The sequence below is a fragment of the Ursus arctos genome, unplaced genomic scaffold (assembly GCF_023065955.2).
Source record: "Ursus arctos isolate Adak ecotype North America unplaced genomic scaffold, UrsArc2.0 scaffold_12, whole genome shotgun sequence".
NCBI lineage: Eukaryota > Metazoa > Chordata > Mammalia > Carnivora > Ursidae > Ursus > Ursus arctos.
Window position 1 is genome coordinate 44,005,859 of NW_026622786.1, and position 17,807 is coordinate 44,023,665.

At 37.6% G+C, this 17,807-nt stretch overlaps 1 protein-coding gene and 1 non-coding gene across 8 annotated transcripts in view; one reads left to right on the forward strand and one right to left on the reverse strand.

Annotated features, from left to right (window-relative positions):
- Nucleotides 1-17,807, forward strand: part of SLC44A5 (solute carrier family 44 member 5) — a 374,691-nt gene that overhangs the window by 69,990 nt on the left and 286,894 nt on the right. The window lies entirely within an intron of this gene.
- On the reverse strand, nucleotides 7,506-7,578 carry TRNAK-UUU (transfer RNA lysine (anticodon UUU)). The gene has a single exon. It is a non-coding gene; the product is annotated as a tRNA-Lys (tRNA).

A 17,807-nucleotide genomic window follows, 5' to 3' on the forward strand; every position in this document is an offset into this window, starting at 1 on the left:
CCAGAGTCCTGGGATCGAGCCCCTCATCGGTCTCCTCTGCTGGGAGCCTGCTTCTTCCTCTCCCACTCCCCCTGCTTGTGTTCCCTCTCTTGCTGCCTCTCTCTCTGTCAAATAAATAAATAAAATCTTTAAAAAAACTGTTTAAAAAAAAGAGAACATAACAAATGGCAAAGTGTATAGCATCATGTAATACGAATTCAATAAATGCTCATTTCATTTCCCTTTTTCCTTTTCTCCTTCATTGATTTCTCTCTGCTGCTTCCCTCTCCCTCCTTCCTTTCTTCCTCCCTGCCTTCCCCTAGTTCCTTTTTTCTGGAAATGGGAGAACTACAGAAAATTAGAATCATAGTCAAGGCAAGCTTTTTCTTAAAGCAAAGGTGCTCTCCCCAGTTTGCTTCTGTGTCAGCCTTTTTTTTCATACTCCCTTTCCTCTGCCCTGTTTGTTCCCACATCTGACTATGTTTACATTCAGTTTCCCACACTAGCTTGCCTGAAATCCAATTATGCTGCCATATGCCTGATGGTCAACATGTATTCTGTAGCAAGGTAGCAAAAAAGGAAGGGAGTGAGAACAGGCAAACCTGCGAGTGCCAGAGGCAGTAAAAACTCCAAGAGATTGTGTTGATTGCAGATGGTTGTTCCAGGAGCAGAGTCTTTGGAATGACATTCAGAGCACTTTTAAAAAAGAAAAAGGGGAAGGTCACAGCTGTTTGTTTTTCTTGCTCTTGACTATTAAGGATGCTCTTTCATTGTCTTTCAATCAGGCTATGTTGCAGTGTATGTCTAACCAGCATTTGAATTAATATTTAAAACAAGCCTAGCCTGAACAGAAGAGCTGAGCCACATAACTGAATGAAGACAAAAAATCATAAAAATATGTTAATTATCAAAACACCATCTGAAGGAAAGGGCTCTCCTGACACAGGCCATCTTGCCTCAGGGCAGAAAGTAAGCTACCAGAAGCGAAGCAACTACTGATGAGGTTTGGATTAGATAGTAGACCAGGTGACCAAGAGTAAAGAAGAACGTCTTCAAGAGTGTTTGGCTCAGGGTGAGACAATTTTTTTTCTAATCTACCACTGACTAACTTTGTGACTTTGAGCCCTCAGGTTGCAAAATCTATTGGTAAAACAAACTGTTACATGCTTGCAAATTGTTGCTATTGATATTATTTCTTTGGTTTAAGGCCAAATTTTTGTTTAGGAGGGTGGTTGGAGAGTTTACCTCCTTTGAGAACCTCTGCTCTAATGAAAGAGATATGACAGGGAGATGGTTGTCTATATACCTCTAGACTTGCCCATGGAGTTACCATGAGACTATAATAACATAATCACAAAATTACTCTATTCCAAATTGAGTTTCCATTCATTCGTTAAACATTTTATTGAATGTCTGCAGGCACTGTGCTGGACTCTGAGTGTACATAGATAAGTACGACTTGATCTCTACCTCCAAGGAGCTTGCTTTCTACTAAAGGGGAAAAGTAATGCTTTAGCAGTTCATTTCCATACAAAGCTAAGTGCAATGATACTTGGCAAATTAATACAAATTGCAATAGGACTGCAGAGATGCGACCTTCCCATTCACCCTAGGGAGTTAGTTGAGGATTCGTTGAGAAAGGTGTTATGGTATAAGACTATATTTCAAATCATCAAACAAAATTAACCTCGCTGATGTCTAAACTATAAAATTTCGATAGTGTATTTCCTGTCTATTGTTTGTTTTCTTTATATGTACATAATTTTTGGATGTGACTGATGTTTCTCTAATGCAGTGTTTTCTCAAAGTATCATTACCTGGAACAGCAGCATCAGAGGCATCTGGGAACTAGCTAGAAATGCAAATTCTTGGGCCCCACCTCAAGCCTACTGAATTGGAAGCTCTGGGGATAGGGCCCAGCAATCTCTTTTTCCCACTAGAATCATGTCAAATTTGAGAACCACTGCTATAATAATTCACATATTATTTCCTATATGTTCTATAAAGTATTTTTTATAAATATGCATAAAATAGTGTTTTTAAAAGCAGGATATCATCTATATATTTATATGAATTATGCACGTGCTCAGTATCTTTATACATTATCTCATTTAATCTTCACAATAGCTCTGAGAAACTTAGTGGCTCTCACTTCTGGGTTAGCTTCCAAATACCTGTGAAGCATACAAGTACTATTTGTCTAGACCTTGCCTCATACCCACTGAGTCAGAGACTAGAGTTTCTCATTTGTATTGTGATTGAGAATCACTGAAGTAGGTATTCTTATTTGTATATTTTACATACATGAAAATCGAGGTTTGGAGATGATATACAATTTGACTAGGGTTCTGACATAGGATGAGGCTGAACAAATATTACATTATTTGCTCAGCAAATACCTACTGACATTGAACGATTGCTTAGACTGACTTCAAGGACTGTGCTCCTAATCATTCAAATAAATTCTTCTTATGTAATCTACCAGAAAAAAAATTTTTTTAAAGAGAGAGAAAGCTAATATTTGCAAAGTGATTTACAGTTCCATGACAAAGCATCCCAATGTTGTTATGATTGCTGTTATAAATTGGAAACCAAGACTGAGTGAGTATAAGCGATTTGCCTAAAATTACGCAGTTAGTAAATCCCCGGGGCCAAGAGTGTGAATCCAGATTTTCTGACTCTGGATTTCAGCTTTTCCCCCTCTGGATTTCAGCTTTTCCCCAATTCTACTTAATTGCATTTTTATGTATAAAACTAGAATAAGGAAGTTAGTTACATGACAGTTACAGGATAGTTTATCTTCCTGATCATTAAGTTTACTTAGAAATTGTAAACAAAATAAAAGTAACATAGTGTCTATATTTGGATTTTATTTTCCCAAATCTTAAAGAAAACGTCTGTGAATTATCCATCTTCTAAATATGAGGACTGTAGCTTTTTAAATTTGCTAATAGATATACTGGTAGTGTCCTAATTCATTGCTAGTGCAGAATACATTTGCCAATTTTATTATGGTATGGATTTAATATTCTAGTTGATATGGTACCTGGACTAGTTTGCCAGTGTAGCAATTGAAGCAGATGGGTTTATTTACACCAGGAAGAGTGCAGTTAGGATAATGTGCTATTCTTTCTATTGACCTTTTAATTACCTTTGCCTTATGCCCTTTCTACCTGGGTTGAATCATAAAACAGTTCAATAAAAGGACGGTTTCTAAAGAAACAGAACCATTTAGAGTGAGGACCTTCAGCCCCTTATTTTGGATTTCTCCTTTCGAGGTAGTTGGATGGCAATAGCATCATACGTCATAGCATTATAAGAGTTTTATTCAAAAATCACTTTACATCTATAACAACATAAAGAATGGAAGATGTTCTGTTGTTTTAAATATTTGAGAACTCAAAGCTTTATTCAAAAATCACTTTACATCTATAACAACATAAAGAATGGAAGATGTTCTGTTGTTTTAAATATTTGAGAACTCAAAGCTTAGGACACTGGGTGACAGTTACCGCCACACTTCAAAGAAGAAGTGCTAGACACAACCCCACAGGAATTACTGAAAGTGGGTCAGATCACTAATCCTGTCATCTGTCTCTGGTCTATTTAGAAGAGACATTCATTTAAGATCCTTTGAAGGGAATTCATAGGATTTGAAAACAATATGGCATTTCCTTTTATTCTTTTACAGGGAAGGAAGGGAGATGTTTCCCTCATCCTCAAGTCAAGTGCTGGGGAGTGCAAGAGTACTGCTTATAAAAGTTAGAGTTATGGGGGTGGGGGCGCCTGGCTGGCCCAGTTGGTTAAGCATCTGCCTTCCGCTGAGGTCATGATCCCAGGGTCCTGGGATCGAGTCCCATGTCAGGGCTCCCTGCTCAGCCGGGAGCCTGCTTCTCCCTCTCCCTCTACCACTTCGCCTTGCTTGTGCTCTCTCTCTCTGTGTGTCAGATAAATGAATAAAATCTTAAAAAAAAAGTTAGAGTTATCTGTGAAATGGTGGATTGGCCATCTCAGGCTCTGGCTGGATGTTTGCAAAATGGCAGAGACTAGAGGTCTTTTCCCATGCCTCTACCTTAGGAGATTGTGAGCATTTTCTTAAAAGAATCTGACATGTGGACCCCCATAATTTGGAGCAAAGTATGATCATAACAGCTCTCTGCTTCTCCTCTGGAGAAGACTAAAGATAGGAAACTAAGTAGAGCCCTTGACTGCAGGGCCAGGAGGAAGGGGTCTGCAATTCCTCAAACTGCACTAGCATTGTAATTCCTGTGAACCAAGTGAACCCCATCAAAGAGGGCTGCGTACTGTGGCAAAGCTGAGAGGGGCTGGATAAAACAGGTCAGTTGAAGAGTTCACTGTTGCAGGAAACATGTAAACAATATAACTTTGTTGAGGATCTCCCAAAACTCCACAGATGCATCTTGTGAGATATTTAGAAGACAATCACGCAGAGTGCATTCGATAGTCAAATGATAACCCTAAACAAGACTTTGGTTTTTGATGTTGCATCTCCCAGGATCCAGAAATGAATGGGGCAAGGATGGGGGTGGGGTGAGGAAGGAAGAAAGGAGCATAACAGAACAGAACAGAGCCCTCCTCCTTATCCTCCTACTGCTTCTCTTCCCACACACCAGGAGTCATTTCTGAGTTGGAGGGAAGGGAGAAGCTCCAAATCTTGTATGACATTAATGCTTTGATTTAGACAAGACCAATCTTTTTAAAAATACCTGATAGCGAAACTGTTATGAAAAGATATCTAGAAGAGATGCTGTCAAGTGTAGAGGACGGGAGACCTGACAGAGAGTGTTTGGATGAAGTGATCAGAGAAAAATGAAACTCTTTCTTGATTGCTACTGCATCTAGTTCATGCAAAAATGGATAAGGAAGGTCCTGCTTTCATTAACAGACACTTGTAAGGAAAGGAAAAAGATAGAAGAGGATTCTACCTCCTGAATTATAAACAATTTAGAAAATTAATGTATAGGAACACTTCATTTAAATGAGAGGCTGAATTAGATCATTTCCATGATACCCTCAAACTTCAAAAATCTATGCCTTTTGGGGTGTGTGTGTGACTTTTTAATGGGTTGTGGGTTGTGCCAAAATAATTTGTCAGCTCCAAATATGCTATAAGTGGAGCTCAAATATTCTTTTTGGAATACTGTCTACCTTTCCCATATGATTGCATCCCATATACATCATTTTTTTGAGTTATTAGAGGAGAGATTTCATTATAAATTCTGAAATTATATTCTTTATTGCTGACAATGCAGCTTTTAAATTGTTGGTCCTAATAGTGGTATTAACTAGTTGGCATTTTTATTATTTTATGCCAGTGGTCCAAAATGACTCAAGTCTTTTGAATATAGGCCAGTTCATTACCTGGCTCCATCATTTCTTTAAAGCCAAGATACACCATGGAACAATTTTAACAGATAGATCTCATGACCGGTTTTTAGACAATGAGCATTGGTTTTTGAAAAACTTGATCATATATTGTAATGTAAAGTGCTAGGTTCTCTTCCAATTTCTGTTTTAAGCCTCTGTCTACTAATGCTAATGGTCTCTTTAGGTAATGAGAGAATTAAATCATTGGAGTCATTATATGTTGAATGTGGCTGTTTTCATCAGCCTTCAGGGTCTGGCCTGTCTGAGTTTTAAATGGGCAAAATTGAACAATATCATTTGTTTTTAAAACTTTCATTGCCTTAGGATATTTCTAACTTTTTGACATGTACTTAGAGCTAGCCATCATGGGTAGTAGGTATCTGAAAAAACCTTTTCTCCCCATAGGCAATTTTAGATTTTGATTAAAAAAAAATACTCTCTGAAATATTCTAAGTTACTGATCCTAACACATTATTCTCTCTAGGCCCAACAAATCCTTAAGCAGAATAACTCGTAGGGTGTCATGGTCCTTTCTGCTAATAAGCCTGGTTATCTAGTGCTTACCCTGTTTCTTCTCCATGAACAGATGACTATAAACGACAAAAAGTTGAGGGGCAACGTAAGAAAACACAAAAACTTGCATCTGACTCTCAAATTGCAAGTTTTAGAGCAGTCATGTGAGAAGCGCACCCTATCTGTTTTACAGGGTGGTAATTTATTGTTCAGGATGCTGCAAATTTTGCTTCTTATTGTCTAGGCTCATAAATCCTACAACTGTCCAAAAATATTCTTTAAAGCTTAACTTTGCATTTTGCCATTTTATTTTTTGCATCTTATAAAAATAGTATATCTGGGACTTAGATTTGCATTTTTGACCCTAGAAATATAATCTTTTTACTCTATGCTGTAGGTAGTTTTTTGTTGTTGTTTATTATTTTGGGAAGTGCCTGAGTAAGACTCTGCTTTTAACATCTTATCAATAGATGCTTACGTAATGTGAGTACAACCCTAGAGACTTGCTCACCAGATTGTTTCCAATTTTCAAACAGTTAAAAATAAACACGCCAAATGCAATACTCACTCTTTACAAGCTGAAATATTAACATACAGAAGCTTGATTTGAGATTTTAAAAGCTAGCCTTTTGTGTTTCTTCCCTGAATTCCTCTTTCTCCCCCCTCCTGTTTGGCAGATTGAGATAGGCTGACTACCTTTATTAGTGTAGATAATTAAATTTTGGCTTCCCAAAATTTTCTCTTTGTTAAAGGAATGTCTAGAGTCATTTTAGATTTGTTCTTTTATATATATTTGTTCTGGCTTCTCCAAACCCTATCTATTGAGGAAACTATTTTCATCTTCTGTCATTTCAAAGACATTCCAAGGTCTTAACCCATTATATATGACTCTTGACAAGAGGTGTAATTAGTAAGAAAGTCATCTCTTAAATTCATTGGGTCAATGAAAAGAATGGCATCCATTTAGAATTCCTGATCAAGAGGAATATATTGGTGTAGGGAAAAGAGTGAAGACGATCTTTTTAAAGTATTTTGCTTGGGCTTAGAATTTATTCTTATTCTAAATCTTCTGACTTGACTTAAATTTATATATTTTGGCCAAATCTAGCTGATTTGTCAGGACATTTCCCTTCATTCTGAGTTACTTTCTGTAGTTTCCCAAGTGTGACACATTCCTGATTACAGCCAACTCTTTCCTGGTAAGTTAATGGTCATAATTCAGAGTCCATTTCATTTCCTGACTGAAATCCCTACCTTCAGGATTTAAACTGCAGATTTTAATTCTTTGGTTTATAATGAGCATTTAAAGCTCAGAGATCCCAGTTTTTAATCAAGAATACTGTTATTGATTAGAATATTTATGATAATATGTACCATTTTAGTCCACATGTAGATTTTGTATGTTAATGTTTTTATATTTCAAATGCTATATTTGGCAACATGGATTTTTTTTGAAACTTAAATTACTTTGTAAAAATGTATATGGTACAATATACTTGTATTTATTGGTTAGGTAGGAGAATGAGGCATTTGATACATAAAATCTTGGGTAATTAAAGATTATTATGTATATATTATAAGTCAGGGCTTTTTTTTTTTTTTTTTTTTTTTGTGAGAAGGCTCCATGCCCAATGTGGGGCTTGAACTCACAACCCTTAGATCAAAAGTCACATGCTCTACCAACTGAGCCAGCTAGGCACCTATATATTATAAATTAGTAACTGAGTTAGCAAAAATTATATTACAACAAAATGCCTATACCACCAGAGTTATGCAAAACAATCAAGGCTTTCTAATAGTGAGTCAGAATAAATAGCATGAACATTTGCTATCATTGTGCTATTGATATGGAGAGGTGCTAATTAAAAGAACTCTAGCAGTGTTGGATTCCAAACAGTCACCTGAGTACTGTTCATATTTTTGACTTATGATCCTGTTTTGTATGGAATTTAAAAAAAGCAAAGAGAATGATAGAAGAAGATAATGGCATGCTAGATTGTTTTCTTTGCTCTTTCTGTAATTTATTTCAGAGCTTGTGTAAAATTCTTCTAAGTAATTGTTTAAACTCACTTAGCTCATAACCTTTAAGAAATCATAGAAAATGATTAGAGAAATATATACAAATTATATATCACTAGGAATTTTTGTAATTCTCCTTAAAATATACTTAGGTCAAATGTATTTAGAGACTGTTTAAAGGGCATAAAATATGTATTTAATGGCTATTAGAAACTAGTTTTTAACCGATCATCCTTGTACGGAATGTCTTTGAACGTTTATAATCATGAGTTTTTTAATGTTAGATTAATTGCATATTGAGAACAAAAAAACCCCAAAACATTAAGGAATAATAAACTGCTTTGAAGCTAAAACAATCTATGATCAAAGTATATACTGAGGAGACTTAAAAAACTAGAAGTTATTACATAAATGAATACACTGAATAAACAATAGCTAATACTTATTATATACCTAGTATGTATCAGACACATTTTTAAATATTTTGTACTTATTAAATTATTAAATTGAATTATTTAATAAATACTTATCGTGAATCGTCTCTGATGTGTATTAGTTTAGACTCTGGGGGATATATACTAGATAATAAAAAAAATCCTCTGCTCTCTGGTAATTTGTATTATAGTGGGAGAAGACACACAATAATTAAAATTAATAAGTAAAACAGCACGTGTTACATGGTGATAAGTTTTTTGGTTAAAAAAAAAAGGAGGAGAGGAAGAAACGGTGTGTAAGTGAATGTGGGAGTTCTTTAATTTTAAAAAGGTTAGTCAGGGAAGCCCTCATTAAGACCATGACAATTGAGCAAAGATCTGAAATAGGTGCCAAAGACATCTGGATAGTTGGAAGAAGAAAGGCTAAGAAACAGGAACAGATGCAAAGGCCCAGAGGTAGGAGTAGTTTTGCACGTTCATTCCTGGTATATCAGAGAAGCCCAGGGAGCAGGAACAGAGCAAGCAAGGAGGAGACTAACAGGAGATGAAGTTAAGGAGAAATGAGGGACCTGACCATATAGACTTAGGCTTTTGTTTCATTTTATTTATTTATTTATTTATTGATTGATTGATTGATTTTATTTATTTATTTGACAGAGCGAGAGAGCACAGCAAGGGGAGCAGTAGAAGGAGAGGGAGAAGCAGGCACACTCTGAGCAGGGAGCTCCATGCAGGGCTCGATTCCAGGACCCTGGAATCATGACCTGAGCCAAGGCAGATGCCCAACCATCTGAGCCACCCAGGCACCCCCTATTTTATTATTTTTTAAGGATTTGTTTATTTTAGAGTGGGGGGAGAGGGGCAGAGGGAGGGGAAGAGAGAAACGTAGGCAGACTCTGCACTGAGCACGAAGCTCTGAGATTCCATGACTCTGAGATCACAACCTGAGCAGAAACCAAGAGTCAGTCGCCCAACCGACTGGGCCCCAGGGGCTCCCTGGCTTGGCCTTTTATTTTGGGGGATATATGAAGGGTTTGAGCAGTGAAGTGACACAACCTGACTTACATTCTAACAGGATTCCTCTGACTGCTGTGTTGAGAATAGACTGTGGGGAGCAAAAATCAGAAGAGGAAGTCAGTTAGGAAGCTGTTGTAGCCTAAGCAGAGATTATGGTTCTTGGAATGGAATTCTGTAGTGTGGAGTATAGTGAGAAGTGGCTGGATTCTAGATGGTTTGGAAGGTAGAGCCAATAAGAATGTGCTGTCTGAGAGGAAAAGAAGAATCAATTATGACTCAAGGCTTTTGCCCTGCACAATAGAAAAAAAAAAATTATGGTGGAGATGTGGAGACTATGGAAATAGCAGGTTTGGAAGGGGGAGATCAGGCATTCATGTTGGATATAGTCAATTTGAGATGCTTGTTAGATATCCAAGTAGAGATGAATCCTCACTACTACAGTCCTATGAGGTAGTTAGTATTATTGTCCCTTTTCTGCAGACAAGGTATCAATCTAGAAAGGTTAATTTCTCTTTATTCACTCAGAAAGTAATAGGGGTAGGATTCAAACCCAGGCTGTCTGACACCACAGATCTTGATTTTAAACACTGAGGTATCTACTTTGGAGGAATTTAGAAATGAGTATGGTCATGTCGAGTTATATAAAATCATACGTGGAAAAGTCCTACCACCCATGAGATCCAGGGCATCTGGCTGTATAGATGGCTCTTTTTAAAGGACCATTTATAAAAACTTAAGTGGTTTGCTCTATCTCTGTCTGTGTCTGTGTCTATGTCTATCTCTATCACTCTTCACCTTTATCCCAGAGAGCTAGTTCTCTATATCTGTTTAGCTGGAGTGGGAAAGTTTTCCATACTACATAACTTTAAATAACTGTGGCAATAGTTCCTATTTTGATCACTCTATTTCTGTCACTGTTTGTGTCTTGCCTCTTAATCTCAAGCATTCCAGTATCTTAGATTCAGAGAAGCTCCAGTGGTTCCTGATTACTTCCTGAATGTTGGTTGACCCAACATTCTGATTTCCTAGAAGTCCATAGCTAATGGCATTGTTCAGGGCTAGTATATCCTTATGGTTCCATGTGGCCCAGTGTGCTCATCATTGTTCAACTTACCACATGGCAGCTATTTAGGTATCCTTTTGTAAATTAATCTCTCCATACAAGCCTAGCCCAACCCAGATAACCTGTGTTGCATTGTGCATAATTCAGCAAAACAAATTACTACAATTTTAATATATACCCTCTGTATTAAGTAGGATAGCATTAATATGGACTATATATTATTTGTACAAAAATTATGGAGTTGAAAAATTTTAGTTTTTAAAGAATTACTTATGACCCAGCCTGTTTTGTACTAGCTCTTAGGAAATGTTTTATATCTTGGCATAATATCCCTGGAAATATGTATTTGTAAATGAATGGCTGACATGCCATTAACTATTCAGCAATACATTCACCAAATCAATACAAATGTAGTGCATAGTCAATAATATGAATCATTTGTCACTTGGCATCTGGTCCCATCAGAATAAGTACAATATTATAAAATGCTAAATTTTTTCTTTCCTGCATTGTATGCTGTGTCCCTGCATGATTAAACCAAAGCATTAAAGTCTGAACTCATTATATTTCATACCTACAAATAAAAATACATGTGGCTGGAAGCACTTAGTGAAACAATGTAATTTATTGAGGGAATTTAATCTTATACTGTATTGAAGCAATGTATGGCTTGGTGTTAAGCTTGATTAATTATTGAAAATGTGTTGGGTACAGAAATGAAGTAGTTTTAGGAAAAGAATATGATTTTTGGATTTCCTTCTTGTATAAACATTAATAAGCATTTAATGTGTCACAAATTTTCTCTAGAAAATGGGAATAATAGCATCCTTCTTTCCTGGACTACACTTTTCTGAGTCCCCTTCCCTAAGACTTCCCTCGTTCTTCATTGTCCTTGTTTATTACCTCAAAGTCATGTGTAGTGCTGCATTTTGTGTTTGACTCCTATTAGTTCTCAGGCATGTTGCATATAAATATTCATAAAAGCGTAATCAATCCTCCTTCTGTATCTTTTTTTTTTTTTTTTTAAGATTTATTTATTTTAGAGAAGGGGAGAAAAGCAGAGGGAGAGGGAGAGAGAAACTCAAGCAGACCCTGCACTGAACGTGGAGCGGATGTGGGCTCCATCTCACAACCCTGAGATCCTACCTGAACTGAAACCAAGAGTCAGATACTTCACCTACTGTGCCACCCAGGCACCCCTCCTTCTGTATCTTTTACTGTTTAAGTAATTTGCTTGTATTACTTAGATTCCTACAAAATGGTCTTAATGCTTCTGCTGATGCCTGGCTCTAGGAGAGGACAGAGCCACATCTAGGTGAGATGTGTTTTATAAGGTAGTGACAGCATTGGGCTGATCTTGAGGGGCGCAGGTGTTGGATTATGGGGTGTTTGTAGGAGTGAGGGGCTCCAGTAGAGATGGGTCACTGAAGGTTACTTATTCCACAGTTTTGCCTAAGAGCCAGATTTGTTTCTGCTCTTACGTTATTAAGCAGTTTGCTTTATCAACACTGCTGGGTCATAGTTTATTATCAGGAATATTTATTATTTTCAATATTTCATCAAGATTTACCTGTTTATCTGTTATTTAAAACTGCATACATTTCAGGTTGTACAGAAGAAGAAAAGTTCTCAAGTTTAGTCACAGATAGTAACTTACTATTAGGAGGTACATCAAAGCCAAGCGGCACCGTTTACATCACTTACTAAACAGTATCAATGTGTATTTTCTGTCCAGGCTTCCTTGAGATTAGTTTGCTGCAGTGTAGTCCATCTGGAACAACTTTTGAAAATGCAGCTCAGAAAATGAGTGAAGCCTGATTTCTCACTAGGATAAGTCACGGGGAGAACATTGTTCTTGTCCTCTAGTTCCGCTGTTCACTCCTAGGTGCAATTCAGGGTGTTGGTTTTGATGTATTCTGCTTTCTTTGCTTGTTAGCTTTTTCCAAATGCCGCCTCATGAAGTTTATTCAGCTGAGACTGAAATGAGTTGAGACTTTTGCTGACATTCTCTAGATTGGCCATGTTTGCTGATGCTTCGGGTGTACCAGTACATGGGGTGCATAATATCTTTACCATAAATACTGGACCTAGGTAGAAGATGCAAGCACTCTATTTGAACTTCAGTATGGTGAAAACATAGGCATATTTCTCTAGGCAGCAAGTAATCTCATAGGAAGCGGAAGGAAACTTTTTCCTGGCTTCATTGCTTGAATTACACTCCATTTCGTTTTGTTTTGTGCTAATTTACATGATATTGATTAGGGCAGCCTCTGTTTGTTTCACAAAATAAACCCGCATCATTTTGTGGCCGTAGGGCTTGTTTGGGGTGGGGCCACTCATCTTGCGTTACCTTCAGTTGTCAGAATGAGACTCAGAAACGTTTAAGCACATTAGTTTTACATTACCTGTGAGGGGAGCACTCTGAGGAATATTGTCATTTCTCCATACACTGACAAACATTAGATTTTATTGAAATAATAAATTTATGTGGTTAAAGAAATTCCAACAATACAGAAGAATTTACACAAGCTACACTGTCTCAGAGGTACAGTGGTAATTACTAGAAGAGTCAAAACAGAAACTGTTTAAAGCGAGTCACCTCTGGGGGTTGGGAAGAGGGTGGCTGGGTATTGTGCCGATAGAAAGATAGATAGATAGATAGATAGATAGATAGATAGATTTAATTTTTACAAATTTTGTTTCCTTCTTGGTATGCTAGATTAGGACTGAACTGCTCTTTACCTCCTCATTGTTCTTTATGTACATACAATAATAGTAGTCTGTTTCCATACAGATCACCTTTGGTACCTGAAAAACATAATTAAATCTTCATTTCTTATTCCATTAACTGTGGACAGTGCTTTTAACTACCCACTTTATAAGATGAACACACTGTAACTCTAATTCTCCAATTTCTTCCACTTCCCAATCTTCCAAGTCAATATACAACATTTTCATTAATATGCCCAGATAAATATTTACTGCAGAGTCATATATAGCGTGTTGGTATTACACTTTCTTCTCTATGGGTCTAATGTTGGGACTTCTCTGCCACTCAGTTTCAAATCCCAGGGAATGAACTATTTAAACCGTCTACCAATAGACTTAGTCATATCCTTATCTTTTTCAGAGTTCTCAATCCATTCAGTTCCCTCTTTTTCATTCCTCCTGGGACACTGCATCCCTTGGGTCCAGTCTGTATTGGCTCTTCTCTAGAGTCTTTCCAAAGCAGTGGTCCTGAGACTGACTTTCTTTCTCTCCTGAATAGCATTCTCTGTTTCTTGGATAGTATGTTTCTTTCTGGCTTACATCCTCAAGTTAACTTCTTGAGAAAGGGCACTGAGGAGCTAAAATGATCAGAGAAGACAGTTCAGATTTTTTGTGCAGGGTAAGTGACTGACTTCAGGCAGTCTTAATTCCTGGGATGGGGGAAGGGTTTGTATGTCTATTGACTGTTCTATAAACTGAGGATCAGTAAATGTTTTCTGTAACGACCTGATGATAATATTTAGACTTTATGGACTTCATACAGTTTCAGTCAAATAGTCTTTTTTTTTTTTTTCTAAAGCAATGCTTAAAAAATGTAAAAACTATCTTAGCTCGCTGGATATACAAAAACAGGTGGTAGTTATAGTCTGCCACTCCCTCAAAACAGACTTGCAGTTAATTCCTGTTTTCAGCCCTATGTTTCATTCTCAACTTTGGGTTCAATTCTGAGACTGGGATTCCGTAAAGTAGATTGAGCTCCAGATTGAGCCTTCCTCCCCACTTTTCTGAGCTTAAATCTTTCTCCCTGTGTATTCTGATCTCTGTTTTTTCTCAGTCACTAGACTTCCATCTGCTTTCTGTCTTCCAAGAATCTGTTGAAAATTCATGCCCACTTATGGCTCCCTCACCATTCTTTTTGTTATTATGGATAGTAGATGCTGTTGGTACCTATATCCCCTCTTCACTTCCAGTTTCCCAGCAGCTATCCCATTTTCAACTGCCAGCACCTTCAACTCTTAGAGGGTTCTGTCTGGCTATAGGAGTTTTCTCTGCCTGGCCATGCGGCAGGCTGGAGGGGCCAGAGAGTGTCTTTTCCCATCAGCCCTCAACGGATGTCTAACGAGAATTAATGAGTAAATACCACAGCTCCCTCCTGCTACTGCTGGGATAACTCTGAGGTGCATGTTCTTTTTTTTTTTTAAAATAATTTTGTATTATGTTATGTTAGTCACCATACAGTACATCCTTAGTTTTTGATGTAGTGTTCCATGATTCATTATTTTTGTATAACACCCAGGGCTCCATGCAATATGTGCCCTACTTAATACCCATCACCAGCCTATCCCAATACTCCTCTCCCCTCCCCTCTGAACCCTCAGTTTGTTTCCCAGAGTCCATAGTCTCTCGTGGTTCATTCCCCCTTCTGTTTACCCTCCCTTCATTCTTCCCTTCCTTCTCCTACTGATCTTCCTGCTATTTCTTATTTCCATAAATGAGTGAAACCATATGGTAATTGTCTTTCTCTGCTTGACTTATTTCGCTTAGCAAAGGTGCATGTTCTGTACTGGCTCCAGAGTTGCCTAGCAGGACTGAGACACAGGTTCTAATCTCTTGCTTGATAATGAACACTTTGTTGGTTCTTCTCTATTCCATGACTCACTTTCCCTCTCCCTAAATTTCCTGGGATTACCTCTCACATAAATTCTTGATTCAAATCCTTTTTTAGAGTCTGCTTCTGAGGAACCCAGATGGAGATACTGTGGGTTAGTTTTTTTAAATGATTATTATAATTTTAATGAGATCTCAGAAGAGCAGATAACTTTGAGTACCTATTTTTTATATTGAATCTGAATCCAATGAACTAATATTATATTGAACATTTACTATGGACCAGGCATTATTCATGGAGGGTAAAACAATAAATTCAACATGAATTCTACATACAGGGAGTTTGTGTTCTACCGAGGAGATAATCCACACAGAATGTTTTAAGTGTTGTTAAGAGAGGTTAAGATGTACATATCATGGGGTTTAGCAGGCATGAGAAGTTATTTGCAGATGTGTGATCAGAGATGACTTTAGAGGGAGGTGATATTTGAATTCGGTAAAGAGGAAAACAGAATGATGGGGGGGCACCTGGCTGGCTCAGTTGGTAGAGCATGTGACCCTTGATCTTGGGGTCATGAGTTGTAGTCCTGTGTTGGGGTAATCCTGGGATTTTACTGGGATTACTCAAATCCTGGGATTTGAGATTTTACTCAAAAAAAAAAAAAAAGAAAGAGAAGAAAAGACAATGATGGGACTGGGCATTGCTAGGGGAGAAAACAGAATGAACACAAATCCTCTTCCAGATGCACGTGAAGAGGAATGGCTGACTCAAGAGAAATCTTCCGTCTTTAGAAGAGGACAAAATCATGTAAAACAAACATGAATCCGTATAAACACACACACATATGTGTATGTAAACATATATGTAATTAATTAAAATTGTAGGGAGATGCTCATATGAATATTGCTGGAGGTTGGTGATAAATGATTTATATTATTAAGAGTTTGGATATGATGTGGGAAACAAGTGGGAGGCATCAGATTTGTCTGTGCAGGGAAATTAAAAATATCTTTTAAGGGAGAATATTGTGATACAGGATGTTTTATTCTTGCGAGGCATAGATTGAATGGAGGCGAGGAAGAGGCTATTGCAGGTGGGTGCATCATCGTGGGGGACTGTGACTAGAAACTAGGGGCTAATTTGAGAAATATGGAGGAGAAAGCCGGAGGGAGAAAAAGAACAAAGAAGCACGGAGAATGGGAAAGCAAGGAAAAAGTCAAAGGAAGAGGTCAAGCTCTTAGGGAATCTCTCAAAGCAGTAAGGATAGTAGAGAGAGCAAAAGAAAGAAAGGCCAGGCGCCTGAGTGGCTCTGTCTTTGGTCCAGGTCATGATCCTAGATTCCTGAGATCCAGTTCCATGGCAGGCTTCTTGCTCAGTGGGAAGTCTGCTTCTCTGCTCCTCCCCTGGCTTGTGTGCATTCTCTCTCTCTCTCTCTCATATAAATAAATAAAATCTTAAAAGAAAAAAAAAGAGAGAAAGGCCTGTATCTGGACCAGTTAGAATGTAGAAGGTGAGCTGGAGAGCTGGTTGGCATGAACTCTTTCTGCTTTACTTTCCATTTACCCTGTCACTATTTCTAACCATTTATGCCCTCCAGAAGAGATGGTGAGGAAGTGTATAAAGCAACTGAAGGTTAAGCTTGGGTTTATTTTGAAAAAAACAAAACAAAACAAAACAAAAAACCTTTTTTTGTTGTTGTTACCTGTCCTCTAAAGGGGTTTCAATGAGGACAATTTTTAAAAATAGAAAGTGATGTATTCTTCACTGATAATAAAGTCTTGAGCTTAAGTGAAAGACTGTTAGAGCCTTTAAATTGAACACTTGAGTTTCTATTTAAACTTATTTACTGCTGTAGTCACAACAGTTATTTTGCTGATATCCATGTGAAGCCTGCCTGTACAGAGAACAAGTACGAAACAGAATCTACTGCTTTCCCACAATGTCAATTTCTTAGGCATCAATCCATAAATTAGTGTTATTAGTGGGAATGGACACCCTGTCTAGCTACATGTATTTAATTATATGCTGAAAAGATGTGCTCATTATTGCAGCTATAGGGTAGCTCTGTTAATAAGTTATGAGCTACTATTTCAGAGAAATCGCTCCACCAATAATAAGTAGCCTGTATTCTATTTTCCTTATCCCTTGAATATCTGTATGGAATAAAATTAATTCAGAAAACAATCTGAGGGGTGCCTGGGTGGCTGTCGTTAAGCGTCTACCTTTGGCTCAGGGCGTGATCCCAAAGTCCTGGGATCGAGCCCCGTGTCAGGCTCCCTGATCGGCTGGGAGCCTGCTTCTTCCTCTCTCACTCCCCCTGCTTGTGTTCCCTCTCTTGCTGGCTGTCTCTCTCTCTGTCAAATAAATAAATAAAATCTTTAAAAAAAGAAAATAAGAAAAAAAAAGAAAACAATCTCAAAGAAGCGGGAAAGCTTAAATCATCCCCAAACCCACTTTTGCTACCCTTCCCCAACCTTATTAAGCTGCATTTGGAATTATTCTAGCCTATTAGATGTTCTTTCAGACCCTAAACTGTAAGCATTTCTTTTAGTTCAAATGTCCCTTCAAGGTTACCTCCCACTACTTTTTCTGTTAGCAACTGGTAGAAGTGTTATCACACTCTTCTAGTTTTCTTTTTGACCTATCAGTAATTTACTCTGAAGATTCTTTTCCTTTCTTCTTACATCCAACAACATGGAAGCAGACTACACTATAGGAATTCTGCTCTTTTCTTAGGATTTTGGAACAAACAATTTCTCAAAAGCCCCTGGGTACACTAAGAACACCTTTCTTTCAA